Genomic DNA, 15,233 nt, shown 5'->3' on the forward strand with positions numbered 1-15,233 from the left:
TGAGCACCTGCCTGAGAACCGCACCATCCCTGCAGAAGCAGGAGAGGAAGAGACCACAGGGACCTTCCTACAGGCCGTCGGCCCCAGGTGGTGGTCATCTGAGATGCCCACCAGCAGCCGGGCCACAGCCTTCCTTATTGCTGGTGCAGACACGTTTGCCCAGAGGGCCTGCCCCAGGCCAGCCCTGCTAGGCTCAGCACCTTGTGCAGCCCCAAGCGTCTGAGTTTGCCACGTTCTGTGGAGCTGTGAACCTAACACACAGAAGCCATGCCATGACCTTGGTGACAACCTAGGCAGGAGATATGTTCATTCCTTTTTCCAGAGAGGGAAACAGGCCCAGAGAGGTGGAGTGCTGTGCGGTCAGCGAACAGCAGGAACTGAGCCTGGGGAGTCTGCTCCCTGCCAGCTCTCTGCTGTCCCAGATACCTCTGTGGTCCTTGACGGTGCAGCACATTCAGCAGGTCAGTGCCTGGGAGAAGCTTTCTGCAGTGCCTGGAAGTTACTCCCACCCTGCCCTGGGGTTCTCGGGCGCCAGCACCTACCTCTGCCCCAGGGGAGGCTCCTGCCTCCTGGCCAGTGCATCTTGGTGGGGGCATTTTGCACCCCTCCTGTGCCTTCCACCAGTGGAGTGCAGGGCCTGGGTCCTCAAAGGGAAGGTGGAGCCCCCAGCTTTCACCCAAAGGCAGAGTCCTACCAAATGTCTCACCTCTGACTTCCACTTCCTCTCAGAAACACCCCCCTGAAGGGCATGAGCTGTATCTCACACGGACAGATCTCACATCCAAGAAGCTCTGAGGATCATGCAGAAGATGCTGGCCCAAAGCCCTGCCTGTGGAGGCTTACTTTTAAAGCAGTGGTATTTATATCTGGATGTCAACATTAACACCAGCACTTAAGCAGCCTGTTCATGTCAAGAGGCTGCTTCCCCAGGACGGCTGGGCTGTGACAAGAGCAGATGAATCACCCCTTCCCGGGAGCACAGGCAGGCTGGGCTCTGCTGCGGGCCCTGCCTGAGCAGAGAAAGGAAGGAGAGCTCGGGCCCTGAACAGGGCTTAGCAACAATGCCATCACTGTCACCAGTGGGCTCCGCTGAACTTGGGATAACAACTGAGCACTTCTGTGACTCAGTTTCCTCTCACCGGCACCAGTGAGTTCACACCCAGCTGAATGTGCATCTTTAGACCCAAGGGAGGGCAGCAACCAGCGACTCCTGCCCATCATGCATCAGGCCCTCTCCTAGGGAAAGCGAGTGCCAATTCTGGGAGTTGGGACATATTTCAGTCACAGCATCTTTGCAGGACAACTGGGTCCTCAGGAGCCTCTAAGGCAGCCTCCGTGCTTTCCTGACCCCTGGCCTCCCTGCCCTCCTGAGCCCCCTCCCTCAGGCCTATCCTAGGAGTTCTGACACAGCCTGGGGCTGTGTTGGGGACATGGCTTCCCTCCTGCCACAGTGGCTCCAACCAGCAGGCCAGGGAATGAGGACAGATGGAGGGACAAGCCCACCTGGCCTACATCCAAATTCCACTTGCAATGCTGCTAGCTGTGTGCTCTGGCAGCCACACTCCTCTCTGAGCCTTGGTTTCCTCATCTACTGAATGGCTGGAAAGAACAGCACCTTGCTTTCCAAGGTGGGCGCCAGGAACAGATGACATGCTGGACTGAGTGACCCAACAGCAATGCTGAGCTCTGGCCGGGGCATAGTTTGTTGTTTGCCTTTGGTCTATTCCCTTCCATAGTCATTTCCTGCCTTCTTACTTCTTTCATTTTTAACTTTCTTTTTTAAAATTTTTATTAGTAATTTTTTATTTGTTCTAATTAGTTGCACATGACTGTAGAATGCATTTATGCATTTTGATAGTCATACATAAGTGGAGTGTAATCTCTCATTTTTCTGGTTGTACATATTTCAGGATCACATGGATCAGGCAGTCATACATGTACATGAGGTAATGATGTCTGTTTCACTCTATCCTTCCTACCCCATATCCCTTCCCCTCCCTTCACTCCCCTCTACCTAATATAAAGTGACTCTTTTCTTCCCTAGTGCTCCCACATTATTGTGAATTAGTATCCACATATCAGAGAAAACATTTGACCTTTGTTGTTTTGGTTTTGGCTTATTTTGCTTAGCATGATATTCTTCAACTCCATCCATTTACCAGCAAATGCCATAATTTCATTCTTGTCTAAGGAACTGAACGGACACTTTCAGCCTCAACAAATTAGCAAGGCCCTAAGCAACTCAGTGAGACCCTGTCTCTAAATAAAATATAAAAAGGGCTGGGGATGTGGCTCAGTGGTTAAGCACCCCTGGGTTCAATCCCTGGTACCAACACAGAAGAAGAAATATAATCAATAAATATATGAAAAAATGTTCAACATCTCTAGTGATTAAAGAAATGCAAATTGAAACTACTCTAAGAGTTCGTCTCATCCCAGTCAGAATGGCAATTATCAAGAACACAAGCAACAATAGATGTTGGCGAAGATGTGGGGAAAAAGGTACCCTCATACATTGCTGGTGGGACTGCAAATTGGTGCGACCATTATGGAAAGCAGTTTGGAAATTCCTCAGACAACTTGGAATGGAACCACCATTTGACCTAGTTATCCCACTCCTCGGTTTATACCCAAAAACAAAAATCAGTATACTACAGTAACGCAGCCACATCAATGTTTATAGCAGCTCAACTTACAAAGCTAAACTATGGAACCAACCTAGGGGCCCTTCAACAGATGAATGGATAAAGAAAGTGTGGTATATAAATAAATATAGATATAGATATAGATACACACACACATGCATATAATGGAATACGACTCATTTTTAACTTTAGTGAGCATTCTGCTTTCACACAGCCATGGAGTCCTTGTCTGTTTTTGCGTGACTCTAAGTGGCCGCTCCAAGGATCTCCATACGCGTATCTAAGTTTGATCACCCTGGAGAATTCCTACTGACCACCGGGCCTGGAATGTGGGAACCGCTCCCGCACGGCCAGATGGCATCGGGGTCTTCCCTTGAGCTGTCACACTGTTACATGTCCAAGAGGAGATCAGGTCCCCATGGTGCCTGTCAAGCTGCCCAGCTCCTCGACACTGGCTCTCCCTCCCTTCTGTGTTCAACAACGGAGATGAAAGCTGAAATGGTCCTCGACAGGGGCACTCACACCACAGTGGAAAGATGAGCTCTCATCAAGTAAGGACAGAGACATGGGCTGCGGCGGAGAGAGAGCCGAGGCCGAGCGTGGAGGCGGCTCCCGTGCACAGGCCACCAGCCACTCTGGAGGCCCACAGGCCCACTGCCCACAGTGCAGGCGAGAGCAGGGTCCGTAGACAGACGCTGTCCACTTCCCGGGACCCCACCCGGACCAGCACGTGCATCTCCCTGCAAGCAAGCTGACCACTGTGTCAGGGCCCCGGAGCTGGCCTGTTCAGGACAGCATCCCTGCCCGTGGCCTCCCTCAGAGGGCTGCGTTCCTGGACCGCACCATGTCTGCCGGGAACGGGTGCTCCTCTTAGGCCACGCGTGGAGCTGGTCCCAGGGGCGCAGATGCCGGGGTCCAGGGTGGCCGGGCCTCTGCGGCCTGCCCGTCCTCCTGCTCCTGGGCTGTGCGCCTGGCCTTCCCCAGGGGTCTTCTCTTCTGAGCCCCTGCACTGAGTGAGGGTGACCTCCCCTCATCCAGTCACAGCTCCACACATGGCCACGGCCGCGTGCTGGGGCTCAGGACCTCGCAGGCCACTCTGGGGACCCGCCCTGTTCATTCCAGACTGCCCCTTCCTTCAGGCCCTCCGTCACTGAGGATGCCGCCTGCCAGGAGCCTGGTCCCTGCTCTTCCTTCTCCTCCACAGTCTCACCTGGACAGTGTGCTGGCCCAGGCCCTGGGAGGGCCCCCTGGGAGCCCCACCGTCCCCGGAGCAGCCGCAGCATCGAGCCATCTGGGCCTCTGCACGGAGATGCAGACCACAGTGCGGGTACCAGACGTCAATTTCCTGCTCTGGGTGAGAGGCTCCTCTACCCTCTTCCCATCACCCTGCTTCTTCCTGCCCTTGACCAACCTCAGAGGCTCTCACGGATTTACTGGATCGCCAAATTTTCCTGCCAGTGCCCGGTGTCCCTGCTTCCTGAGAGCAGAGACAGGGTTGGTGATCTCCGCCACACCCCAGGCTCAGGTGCAGCAGGGCTCCGCACCCAGGGCTGGACCGGAGGGGACGTCCAGGCCCGCAGCACATCCTGTCAGTCTGCAGTGACCCAAAGCCTCCCTCATGCTCTGCTCTCTTCCCTCCTGCTTCCCCACAGGAGGTCACCGGGCCGCTGTGCCTTATTCAGTCACGAAAGCCTCCTGATGTGTCCTCCTGCCTCTGCTCCGGCTGCCTCCAATCTTTTCTGCATGTGACGGTCTGCAAACAGGAACCCAGTCATTTCCTACCCAGCTCAGCATTCTGACCCGGCCACCCACTGTTCTGCAGAGGAGGCCACATCCTATCAGGGCCTGCTGGGCAGGGTCTGCTGGTGCCTTCGGGTTTCCTCCCTCTCTCCTCTGACTCACTCTCTTCCACCTGTCGTGCCAATGTCCCCCACCCTTGTGCTCTGTGATTCCATGTACCCCAGGGCCTTGGCACATGCCATTCTCTCTGTGCAGAAATTGGTCTTCCCCCTGTCCTGGCCAACCCCCACAGCTCCAGGGAGGCCAAACCACTGCCAGGGTTTCCCCAAGACTGGTCTGGACTCAGCGCTGATCACTTCCCACATGGGCACGTATTAAAGATGAAGAGACGGTTCCAATTCCAGGGCTGTGCCCTGAGCCAGCATGGCGTGAGCACCTGTTCCACTTCACTGGCCTTGCTGCCCTCCCTCCTGTGGGCTACCTGGCCTAGGGTGCGGCCTCTCTCTTCTGATTTGCATTTTCTGACAGCTTCCCAGGCCAGACCCTGTGTGTTTTGCAGTTCAGACGCTGAGGGACTGGCTGGGCCTGGGGCTCCCAGCTGAGCACCGGCTGCTCGGTGGGAGGGTCCCCCTGGGAGCCCCACCTTCCCCCGAGCAGCCGCAGCAACGAGCCATCTGGGCCTCTGCACAGAGATGCAGACGATAGTGAGGGTACCAGACGTCAATTTCCTGTACTGGCTGGTGTCTGAGGCCCCGCACGCTCTCAGGACATGATCTGGCCGGGACTGTCCAGCACAGGCTTGCTGGAGAGCCTCCCTGGCGTCGGTCCATGCCCCAGACCTCTGCAGTTGCGTTGAGCTGGAGACAGGGGCGCAGGAAACAAGGTCCCAAACAGCAGCGGGACCAGGAAAGGGTGCAGGCAGTGTGGACGCCCAGGCTTGGGGAAGAGGCGGGTGGCACGGGGCAGAGGGAGAGGAGCCAGGAGCCCCACCCTCACCTGGAGCCGCCTGTTAATCCCGGATGCTCAGCGTCCTTAACAGGAAATGAGTCCAAGATGATCTGCATGAAAAGGCCCGAGCGTCCTTCAACATGGAGAACCGCTGGGTTTAACCACGGGTCTGCTCTTCCACACCTGGGCACACTTCCAGCTGTGCTATGCCCTGGCACTCGCTCAGGACTTGGGGGGCGTGTCCTGGCACGCATAGCCCTGGTGTGGCCGGTGGCCTGCGTGGAGAAGGGTCCCTGGAGCCCTGGAAGGAACAGGTGGGCCTACCGCAGTCACGATGCCTCATCATTAAACAAAGCCAGTCCGCTGCCCGTCGCAGTCTCCCTGGAGACAGCCCGAGGCCGTCAGTCTGAGGATGCGGGGCGTGGGTGGGCGGGGACGACGAGGCCGGGGCCCTGGGGGGGGAGTCTGCCTGCGGAGCTGGGGGCCGCTGCCCTCTGGGGGTGCCCCTGACGTGCCGGCTTGTGCACCTGTCTGAGGCTAATGCTCTGGTGAGGGACACAGAGGTCCGTGAGAGAGCCGTTCTCGTGCCGACGCCACAGTGGGGGCGGCACCTGGAAAGGCACCCGGGCGTGTGGCTATCGCAGCACCTGCTCTCTTGCTGCTGTGGGTGGGCCGGGCCCAGGGTGCCACCGTCTCAGGACCGTCTCCTGCCCAGGCACTGGTGCCCCAGAGCCAGGGGCGCCCTGCTGCGAAACCCCACGCGGCGGAGGCAGCCAGGGACGGGCTCCGTCAGTCCAGGCTGCCCACGAGCAGCACCCATCCCCTCCCGGGAGCCGAAGCTGCGTCCTGCCCGGGCAGCTGCCGGTGCCAGCAGCCCAGCCCAGGAGGCAACCCAGCCCAAGCCGCTTCGTTCCCCGTGGGACTCCCTTCAGGTGGGAACCGAGCCGCCTCCCTCCAGCTGCACGGGGCCAGCAGGGTCAGAAGCAGCCAAGTGGACAGGAGCTCCTCCTTCCTTCTGTGCTGCGGGAGTGAGGCCCAGGCCCCGGCAGGCCGTCCTCCTGCAGAGGCCAGTGCACGTGTCCCTGCCTCCCGCGGCACGCCACGCCTGTGGGCTCGCCTGCTGATCTGCCAGGTCTGCAGCAGGGACCACAGGAGTCCCCTCCCACAGCTCTGAAGGCTGGAGGCCCAGGCCAAGGTGTGGGCAGCAGGCCCTCCCGAGGACCCGGGATGATCCTTCCTGCCTCTTCCCGCTGCCAGCAGGCCTTGGCTCCATCGACTTGGGGCCGCATGGCTCCAACCTCCTCCTCCATCTCCATGTGGCCTTCTTCCCTCTGCGTCCACCTCCCCGTCTCCATCTGGAATTCCCTCTCTTGCTCAGGTGAAGGTGCCAATCCACACACTGGGGCCTGCCCTAAGGTGGCTCGGCCTCATCTCCTGCCAATGCCCTAACTCCAGGTGAGGCAGGCCGCACCACAGGCTGGGGTGGATGTGGCCCCGGGGAGCGCTACCCAACATGACAGCTGTCCAGAGTTTCTGGACCCCTGTTCTGCTCTCGCTGGCCCCCTGACCTCCCATCAGGCTGCTGGTAACAGCCTCTGCTGTGGCCTCCCCTGTGCTTCTGCACTGATGTCACCCCAGCTGGGTGCCTGCCTCCCCAAAGGGTCTCTGTGCCTCTGTATCAAGGTAACTGTGATGGGCTGACGAATCTGGTTCCGTGAGAACATTCTTGGCCAGACTCTAAGGGAAATGACCAAACAGACTCCATTCTGCTCTGAGACTCCATGTTATGTAGGAAGTAAGCTTCTCCCATGGGAACACCCCAACTCTGTGACCATCCTCAGTTACCTGGTGTGACATGTTTAATAATAAACAATGGCAACTCCTATGTAGTGAAAATTGCTCTCTTTTGATCCTATTGCTTCTAAACAATGTACCATGTGAACAGTGATCGTGTGGATGTTAGCGACCATTCTTTAGTTTGTACCTAGGTAGGGTCATTCTGACCCACTTCCCACTCTGTCGATGATCTCATGATGTTAATGTGTAATTTTGAATCATAGCAACAGACACTTATGATTGATGTGATTTTTGGTATAAGAACCCCTACACCCTGTAGTCGGGGCTGCTCTCCCAATAGCCATTTTTGGGGTGTTGTGTGAGACAGTCAGCGGCCGGCTTAATAAAGACTCTCCAAAGTGGACTTCTCAGTGGTGATCGGTCTGTTCTTAACATAACAGTAACCCATAACAGTAGCCAGGAGAGGGTGTCCCCCCTGCCAGGAGTGGACACTGCCCCGAAATAAGAACGACTGTCCCTCTGCTCTGTCAGGTCAGCAGAACCGCCCCGGGTCCCCAGGAGGGCAGGGCTCCCTGGGCACCCAGAGACCCACTGTGGCTGGAACTGCTAAGCACCCCCACAGCCTGGACCGCCCCCGCCCCCCGGGTGTGATGAGGCTCCTCCAGTGCGTCCCCTCCCTCAGCCACGTGGCCCAGGGAGGCCTCTGGTAAAGGCCTGGTCACTCCCCACACGCTCACCCCGATTCTGCAGAGCACCGCGTGGCCTGGCCCTGGCGTGACACTGCTCGGGCTTTGTCCCTCCTCCCCCGCTCTCAGGGAGGACGCCAGGCCTGTCCCCTAACAGCGCGGCCTGGTGCACAGTCACCGCCTGCCACGTCCGCAGTGAACCAGTGGCCACATATTAGCACGAGGCCCGTGAGCACGTCTACGAGGCTGCCCCGTGGACACCTGCTCAGAGGCACTGCCACAGACCCTCCCTTGTCGAGGACGCCGGGTCTGGGCTGTCCCCAGCCAGATGGGGCGGGTGCCCCCGGGGCTTCCCAACCCGCTCCTTTCCGCCCACTCGCGCGCTCTGCTCGTGGTGTTTGAGAAACGTCACCTCCAGGGCCACCGGGACTGTCCTCCCCTGGAGCTCCACCAGGAGGCTCTTCTTGGGCTCTCCCTGAGTGGCAGCCTGGCCTCGCCCGTTCTCCCCAGTGTCCTCTCCTCATGGGACAAAGTGGCCCAAAAGAGCCCACGAGCCTTTAGCGCTCCTTCCCTGAAGAGCGAGACCTGGCCGTGGCTGCTGGAAACGTCCCCGGAGACAGGTCACCAGCAGGAGGACCTGGGCGCAGAGGCGCCCTCTCCCAGGGAGTCAGAGCTGGCCACCCGCCCACAGCTCCTTCTCTCCCTGGAGACAAGTCGGAACCCCGAGCGGCTGGGCCGCCGCCTGAGGAGGGTTCAAGTTCTGCCTCCGCTTCTCCCGCCAGTGCCACATCAGTGCCCGTGACAACTTCGCTCCTCCGACCTCACCCTCGGGAAGAGGAGAGCCAGCAGCCCATCCTGGTCAGAGTGCACCGACTATCATCGCTAAACGCGAAGCCAAGAGGGACGGGAGGAGGGCTTCCGAGAGGTGGTCGTGGTTCACAGGAGGGGGGTCTGGTCAGTCCCAGCACCGTTCCTACTGGGCTGTTTTAGAAATCACTTGACCCCATTTCATTAAAAGATCTATGTTTTCAAAAGGAAAAGTAAATTCCTCCTGTAAGCAGCGCTGGGGAGGCTGGGAGCCTCTGTCTGTTGACTAGCCAGCAGTCCATTCCGGTGCTCCGCCCAGACCAGCCCAGGGGGCTGTCGCCCAGGTGCGGCTCCCCAGGGCCAGGAGGGGATCCCCCGGGAACACCTGGGCGGAGGGCCCCCTGATCAGGTTAATCCAAACAGGTCGGGGCTCCAACTCCACTCCAGCCACCGAGACCTCGGAGCCCAGGCGGAGCAGCAGGGACACCTGGCCCGTGGACGGGCAGGGTGTCCTCTGACCTGGACTTGCAGATGGCGGGCTGGCGCCCAGGGCTTTCTGAGCCACGTCGGAGGCTCCCGAGCCAGCACCCCTCCTCCTTCCCCATCAGCACAGAGGAGCTTTGCTGGAGTCTGTCCATCACAGTGACGGACTGACGAGGGGGAGCCCGGGGCCCCTGTGCCGTCACCAGCGGAGACGAAGCTTCCTCGCTGTGCAGCCACCTGCATGAGGGCGCTCGGAAGGCCCTGGCATCAGCAAGCTCCACTGGAGAGCACGAAGTCCCCTGCTCCTCCCCTCCTGCCCCCGGGGTCAGGCAGGAAGACTGGCCGATCCCACAGGGCCTGGCAAATGTGCTGGACTGCCACAGAGCACACCCCAAACCGCACACACCGCTGGCTTCCCATCTCCCTTCTGCCCTCTCTGCTAGAGCAACTGTCCTTAGAGAGGACGCTCTGCCGTCCTGTGTGTGACCGGGTCAGGGTGGTCACTCCTCCTCCCTCTCACCCGCTCCCTTGTGGCTGTCGGCAGACCGCAGGCCGCACCCCAGCTGCACCTGGCCCTGGGACAGAGCGGACGAGGACACCTCCCCAGCAGGAGGCGTGCCGCAGGGCCAGCATGGAGGAAAGCAGGGACCCCGCCTATGGTGACACGGGACAAGGCTGGAGGGTGCGGGCAGCTGACCAGCCTGACGCCAGGGGCACAGTCCGTCTGCAGGAGGTCTCCAAGGAGCGTGTGAGGCTGGGTGGAGGAAGGGTCTCCCGGCAGAGGCACCGGAGCCCGGCTCCCCACGGAGGCCAGCGAGGGCAGCTGGGGCTGCCTCGTGCCCGATGGTAACCCTGGACACAGCAGGCCTAGGCAGCTCCCTGAGGCTGGCCCTGGGCGCAGGTGAGAACTGAGGCTCCCTCGAAGTTGCCCCCTGCTGAGAGGCGCTCACGTGGCCACAGGCCTGGGCTCACGCAGGGTCCTGGACAGCAGCTTTCCTTCTGGACCTCTGGGATTCCGTTAGGTGCCAGGTAGGGGCGCCCACAGCACCAGTCACACTGCAAACCCTGGTCGAGCTTCCAGTGAGCCCCCCGTCGCCTGCTGCTGAAGTCCCGCCTTCACCCAGGCCTCCTCCCCAGACTCCCCTGAGCACAGAAAGGAGGGCCGCCATGGACAGGCCAGTGTGCAGAGCAGGGTGACCAGAGCATGGTGGAGCCGCTGGCCGCTGTGCAAGGCCCAACTCTGGGGTTCAAACAGGAAGGGCGGCTGCACAGGACAGGTGAGGGACAAAGGTGCGTGCGTGCGTCGGGATTCGCGGGCCGAGCGTCCTCGGTTCACCCACCTGCTCTGCCCACAGAGAGGACGAGGTGCCCAGGGTGCAGCAGCCCCCAACATGCCCCTCCCAGGAGGAGGGGCTCTGCCCATGTGGCTGCGTTAAGGACCTTGACCTGCGGTTTCCTCCATCCAGCGGCCTGACCCAGCTCGCGGCCCCCAGGGGAGGGAGGCGTTCAGAGCAGGCGCCACGGCTGGCGGTGGAGGTGGCCCTCAGGCGCGAGCAGCCCGCAGAGCTGGAGAAGGCTCCCCGGCCAGCAGGGGGCGCAGCCCGCAGAGGCCTTGCCTTCAGCCTGCGAGGCTCATCTTGGACTTCTGGCCTCCAGAACCATTTGAAAACACATCTGTGGTGTTCAGAGTCCCTAAGCCACTGTGGGAGGCGCCATCACAGCAGCAGCAAGACACAAGACACTACGCATCCAACTCAGGGCACGGGGCCAGGTACCCTGCTGTGGGGCGCCCGCCAGGGCACTGCAGTTTCAGTGGCACCTCTGGCCTCTACCCACTAGACACCCAGGGTTCCCTAACCCAGCCATGCCAATCAGAAATGCCTGCACACCACCAAACGGCCCAGGGCAAACTGCTCCCGGAGAGCTGCTGGGCTAAGCCGCCCTTCCTGGTCCTGCCAACCTGAGAGACTCCTGCGAGCTCCTGTCCAGGGTTCCTAGTGCACCACGCACCCTCTCGGAGCCAAGCGCTGAGGCAGAGGGTGGATAAACAGCCCCTGTGCCCTTGGCACACGCCCTCAGTCCTGGAGGCCGTGGCTTAAGCCGTCTCTCCTTGGGGCACAGGCCAAGCTCTGAGCACGGAGCCCCGGTGCCCTGGAGGGGCTGGGTGCACCGCCTGTCTTGGAGCAGTCTGTTCACCCGGAGGCGAGCCTGGCCCGCCTCAGGGCCGCGAGGGGACAGAAAGGGCATCTCGGGTTCCTCGCTGAGAAGGACTTCACGAACCACAAGATTCGCCAGAGTGTGCCACCCCGGGTTCTGCCAATTCCAGATCCTTCCCAGCCCCCAGAGAAACCCGTCCCCATCAGCAGCCACCCCCATCCCAGGGCCCTGACGGTCCTACAGCCACAGTCTGTGCCTTCAAATCCACCCCGACTGCCCCAAAGAGCTGCCGCTGGAGTCAAACCCACTTCCTGCCGCAGGGGTGTGAGCAGGACAGCAGAGCGCTGCCCTGACCCCGAGAAAGGCCAATGACCCACCGAGCGTGCTAGACGGTGAGTGGGACCGGAGGTGACGGCACCGCTGCTTCCTAAAATGTTCACACGGTGAGAATCCAATAAATGCAAACAGGAGGGAGAGAGAGAGAGAGAGAGAGAGGGAGGGAGGGAGGGAGGGAGAGAGAGGAGAGAGAGAGAGAGGGAGGGGAGAGAGAGGAGGAGAGAGAGGGGAGATAGATAGAGAGAGAGAGAGGAGAGAGAGAGAGAGAGGAGGAGAGGAGAGAGAGAGTAGAGAGAGAGAGGGAGGGGAGAGAGAGGGGAGATAGATAGAGAGAGAGGAGAGAGAGAGAGAGAGAGGAGAGAGGAGGAGGAGAGAGAGGAGAGAGAAGGAGGAAAGAGAGAGGGAGGAGAGAGAGAGACAGGAGAGAGAGAGGGAGGAGGGGGGGGAGAGAGAGGAGAGAGAGAGGGGGAGGCAAGAGAGAGGGAGGAGAGAGAGAGAGGAGAGAGAGAGGGGGAGGCAAGAGAGAGGGAGGAGAGAGAGAGAGGAGGAGAGAGAGGAGAAGAGAGAGAGAGAGAGGAGAGAGAGAGGAAGAGAGAGAGGGAGGAAAGAGAGAGGAGGAGAGAGAGGAGAGGAGAGAGAGGAGGAGAGAGAGGGAGGAGGGAGAGGAGGAGGAAGAGGGGGGGGGAGGAGAGAGAGAGAGAGGGGGAGAGAGAGGGAGGGAGGGAGAGAGAGAGACAGGAGAGAGAGAGGGAGGGAGAGGAGGAGAGAGAGAGAGGAGAGAGAGAGGAGAGAGAGAAAGAGAGGAGAGGGGGAGAGAGGAGGAGAGAGAGGAGAGAGAGAGAGAGAGGAGGGGGGAGGGAGGAGAGAGAGGAGAGAGAGGAGAGAGAGGGGGGGAGAGAGAGAGAGAGAGGATGAGAGAGAGAGAGAGAGAGAGATGAGAGAGAAGGAGGAGAGAGAGAGAGAGAGGAGAGAGAAGGAGGAAAGAGAGAGAGAGGAGAGAGAGAGGAGAGAGAGAGGAAGAGAGAGGGAGGGGGGAAGAGAGAGAGGAGAGAGGAGAGAGAGGAGAGAGAGGAAGAGAGAGAGGGAGGAAAGAGAGAGGGAGGAGAGAGAGAGGAGAGAGAGAGGAGAGAGGAGAGAGAGAGAGAGAGAGAGGAGAGAGAGAGAAGAGAGAGGGAGGGAGAGGGAGAGAGAGAGGAGAGAGAGAGAGAGAGAGAGAGAGAGGAAGGGGGGGTGGAGAGGGGGGAGGAGGGGATGGGGATGGGAGGAGAAGGAGCCAAGTGATTCACTCAGCCTAACCCTGTGACATGGATGCAAACCAAGCCGCCTGGCAGACAGGGCGGGAGCCAGCCCCAGGGGAGCAGGGAGCCCCGCACCCTGGAAAGCAGGGATCTGGTTAGCTATTCTCTTGCAGCAGCGGTCACTGCACATCCGAGCAACATTCTGAAATCAGGAAGCTTGAAAGGCCACCCGCCAGACACCCCTGGTCCCCAGCAGACACCTTGGTCCCCAGCGGACACCCCTGGTCCCCAGCAGACACCTTGGTCCCCAGCGGACACCTTGGTCCCCAGCGGACACCCCTGGTCCCCAGCGGACACCTTGGTCCCCAGCGGACACCCCTGGTCCCCAGCGGACACCTTGGTCCCCAGCGGACACCCCTGGTCCCCAGCGGACACCTTGGTCCCCAGCGGACACCCCTGGTCCCCAGCGGACACCCCTGGTCCCCAGCGGACACCCCTGGTCCCCAGCGGACACCTTGGTCCCCAGCGGACACCCCTGGTCCCCAGCGGACACCTTGGTCCCCAGCGGACACCTTGGTCCCCAGCAAGCCGGCTCCCTTTCCTTTCAGGAGAGCCACCCTCCGCCCGGCTCAGCTGTTTCAGATCCTCAGAGAGGGAACTGCGTCACTGCTTTGTGGGAAGCTTCCAGAGGTTGGAATCCTGTCAGCGCTGTGCTTCACACCATGGAGGGGAGGCACCGCCGGGCCGAGGTTCGCGGGGTCGAAGGGCGTGCCCCTGTGCTGGCGGCAGCCCGGGGCCGGCCGGCCGCCTACCTTCAGGACCTGTTCCAGGTTCTCCAGCTTGGCTTGCAGCTGGTGTTTCTCCTTCACGGCCAAATCGCGTTCTCTGGTCACTAAGGCGAGCGTGCGGCTGAGCCGGGCATACTCTGCCTTCACCTGTGAGCAGAAACGAAGGCCGTCACAGCCTGCCAGGAACCAGGCGGGCACTCGGCCAGCTGGCATCTGTCACTGCCTCCTCAGGAGCCTCCCATCCCTCCCCCCATGGTGGACTTCAGGGTCCAGCCCTGCTGGGCCGAGCACCTACGGCCAGCCCGGCCAATCAGCCCCTGACCTCCCGCTTCAGCCCACCCAGCTCCGGCACAGCCACCGTGATTGGCTCTGGCTGGGAATGGGACTGGGCCTGGCCAGCCGGTGCAATGCCGTGCCCTGGACATGGTGGCTGACTGGAGTGGTCCTGCGGCCCCAGGCTGTCCTTGGAGCCTTTCGGGAGAGCCTGGGAGGAGACTCGTGTCCGTGGAAGTGGAGGACAACAGCTGGAGGCGCCCACCATGCCGTCAGGAGGGGAGAGCGGCCTGGCAGCAGAGGGCGGGATGGGTGCTAGCGGACCCGGGCACCTGGACAGCCTGAACCTGGGCCGCTGGCTCTTCCCTTCCAACCGGGCCCGTTTGTTACACCACTCTAAATGAGTTTCTGTCCCTTGTCCCCCTGAGAGTCCTAGCAGGCACCACATTGTCACTCGATTGTGTAAGCATGCTAATTCCTCTGCCTAAAAATCTCACCCCGTCTCAGCAGTGGGTAAAAACGGCGACAGAACCGCACGTGTATTAGCACGGATTCCCCGGGGATCTCAGCGCCAGGTCAGTTCCACCCGGGCTGCAGCCCCAGCGCCCAGCTGTGCAGCCCCCCTCGTCCCTGCCGTCCCCAGCTCCTCCGAAGCACCAGAGCCCGCACTGGTGAGAGGGCGGCTGGCTGGTTCCCTCGGCCCTGCCTGTGGAAGGCTCCCCGGCCTCTCCCTCCTCCCCAGCCCTAGAACATGCCCTGTGGCTTCCATGGCCGACTGTCGGGAAGCCACGTGTCACCAGAGTCCTTTCTGTCACAGGGGCTCGTGTGCTGAGTGCAGTGTCCAACCCGACAGTTCCCTGGCACTGGAAGGAGGGCACCAGGTGGCATTCATAACTGGAGGCAGTTCCTAGAAGCTGTTATCAGGGGTCACAGCCAGGGCTGGCTCAGGAGTGCTCACGGCCACTCTGCTGCCACCGAGGCCAGACCGAAACGTGGAGGACATCCAGGTGCTAGAGGTGTCCCCACCCACCCACGGGAACTTCAGTGCCACAGGTGAAACTCAACCCCAGGGCTGCAGGTTTGCTGCAAGCCACCACTTCTCACATTCTGGCTAGTCAGGAAATCAGACTTGGGGTGAGATGTGAGCACCTGGAGTCCAGCCTTACGGGACCCATGAGAGCTTCCTGAACTGCTCTCAGCCCCTGCCTGGTCCCCATGGAAATCAGATTGCAATCAGACACCCCGGGCCCTGCAGACCCTGCAAGACCTGGCCTTCCCATCTGCTGCCCTGGCACCACCCACCACGCTGGGGACACCCCGGCCTTCTGCTCCCTA

The 15,233-nt window shown here is 60.5% G+C and overlaps 1 protein-coding gene across 8 annotated transcripts in view; it reads right to left on the minus strand.

Annotated features, from left to right (window-relative positions):
• Positions 1 to 13,765, minus strand: part of Rimbp2 (RIMS binding protein 2) — a 77,935-nt gene extending 64,170 nt beyond the window's left edge. For all 8 annotated transcript variants that reach the window (XR_007109774.1, XR_007109775.1, XM_047560689.1 and 5 more), the window contains exon 1: positions 13,650 to 13,765. The gene's annotated coding sequence lies outside the window, so the exon portion shown is untranslated. The remainder of the gene's footprint in view (positions 1 to 13,649) is intronic.
• Between the last annotated feature and the right edge of the window lie 1,468 nt (positions 13,766 to 15,233).

The sequence above is a fragment of the Sciurus carolinensis genome, chromosome 8 (genome assembly GCF_902686445.1).
Source record: "Sciurus carolinensis chromosome 8, mSciCar1.2, whole genome shotgun sequence".
NCBI classification, from domain to species: Eukaryota; Metazoa; Chordata; class Mammalia; order Rodentia; family Sciuridae; genus Sciurus; species Sciurus carolinensis.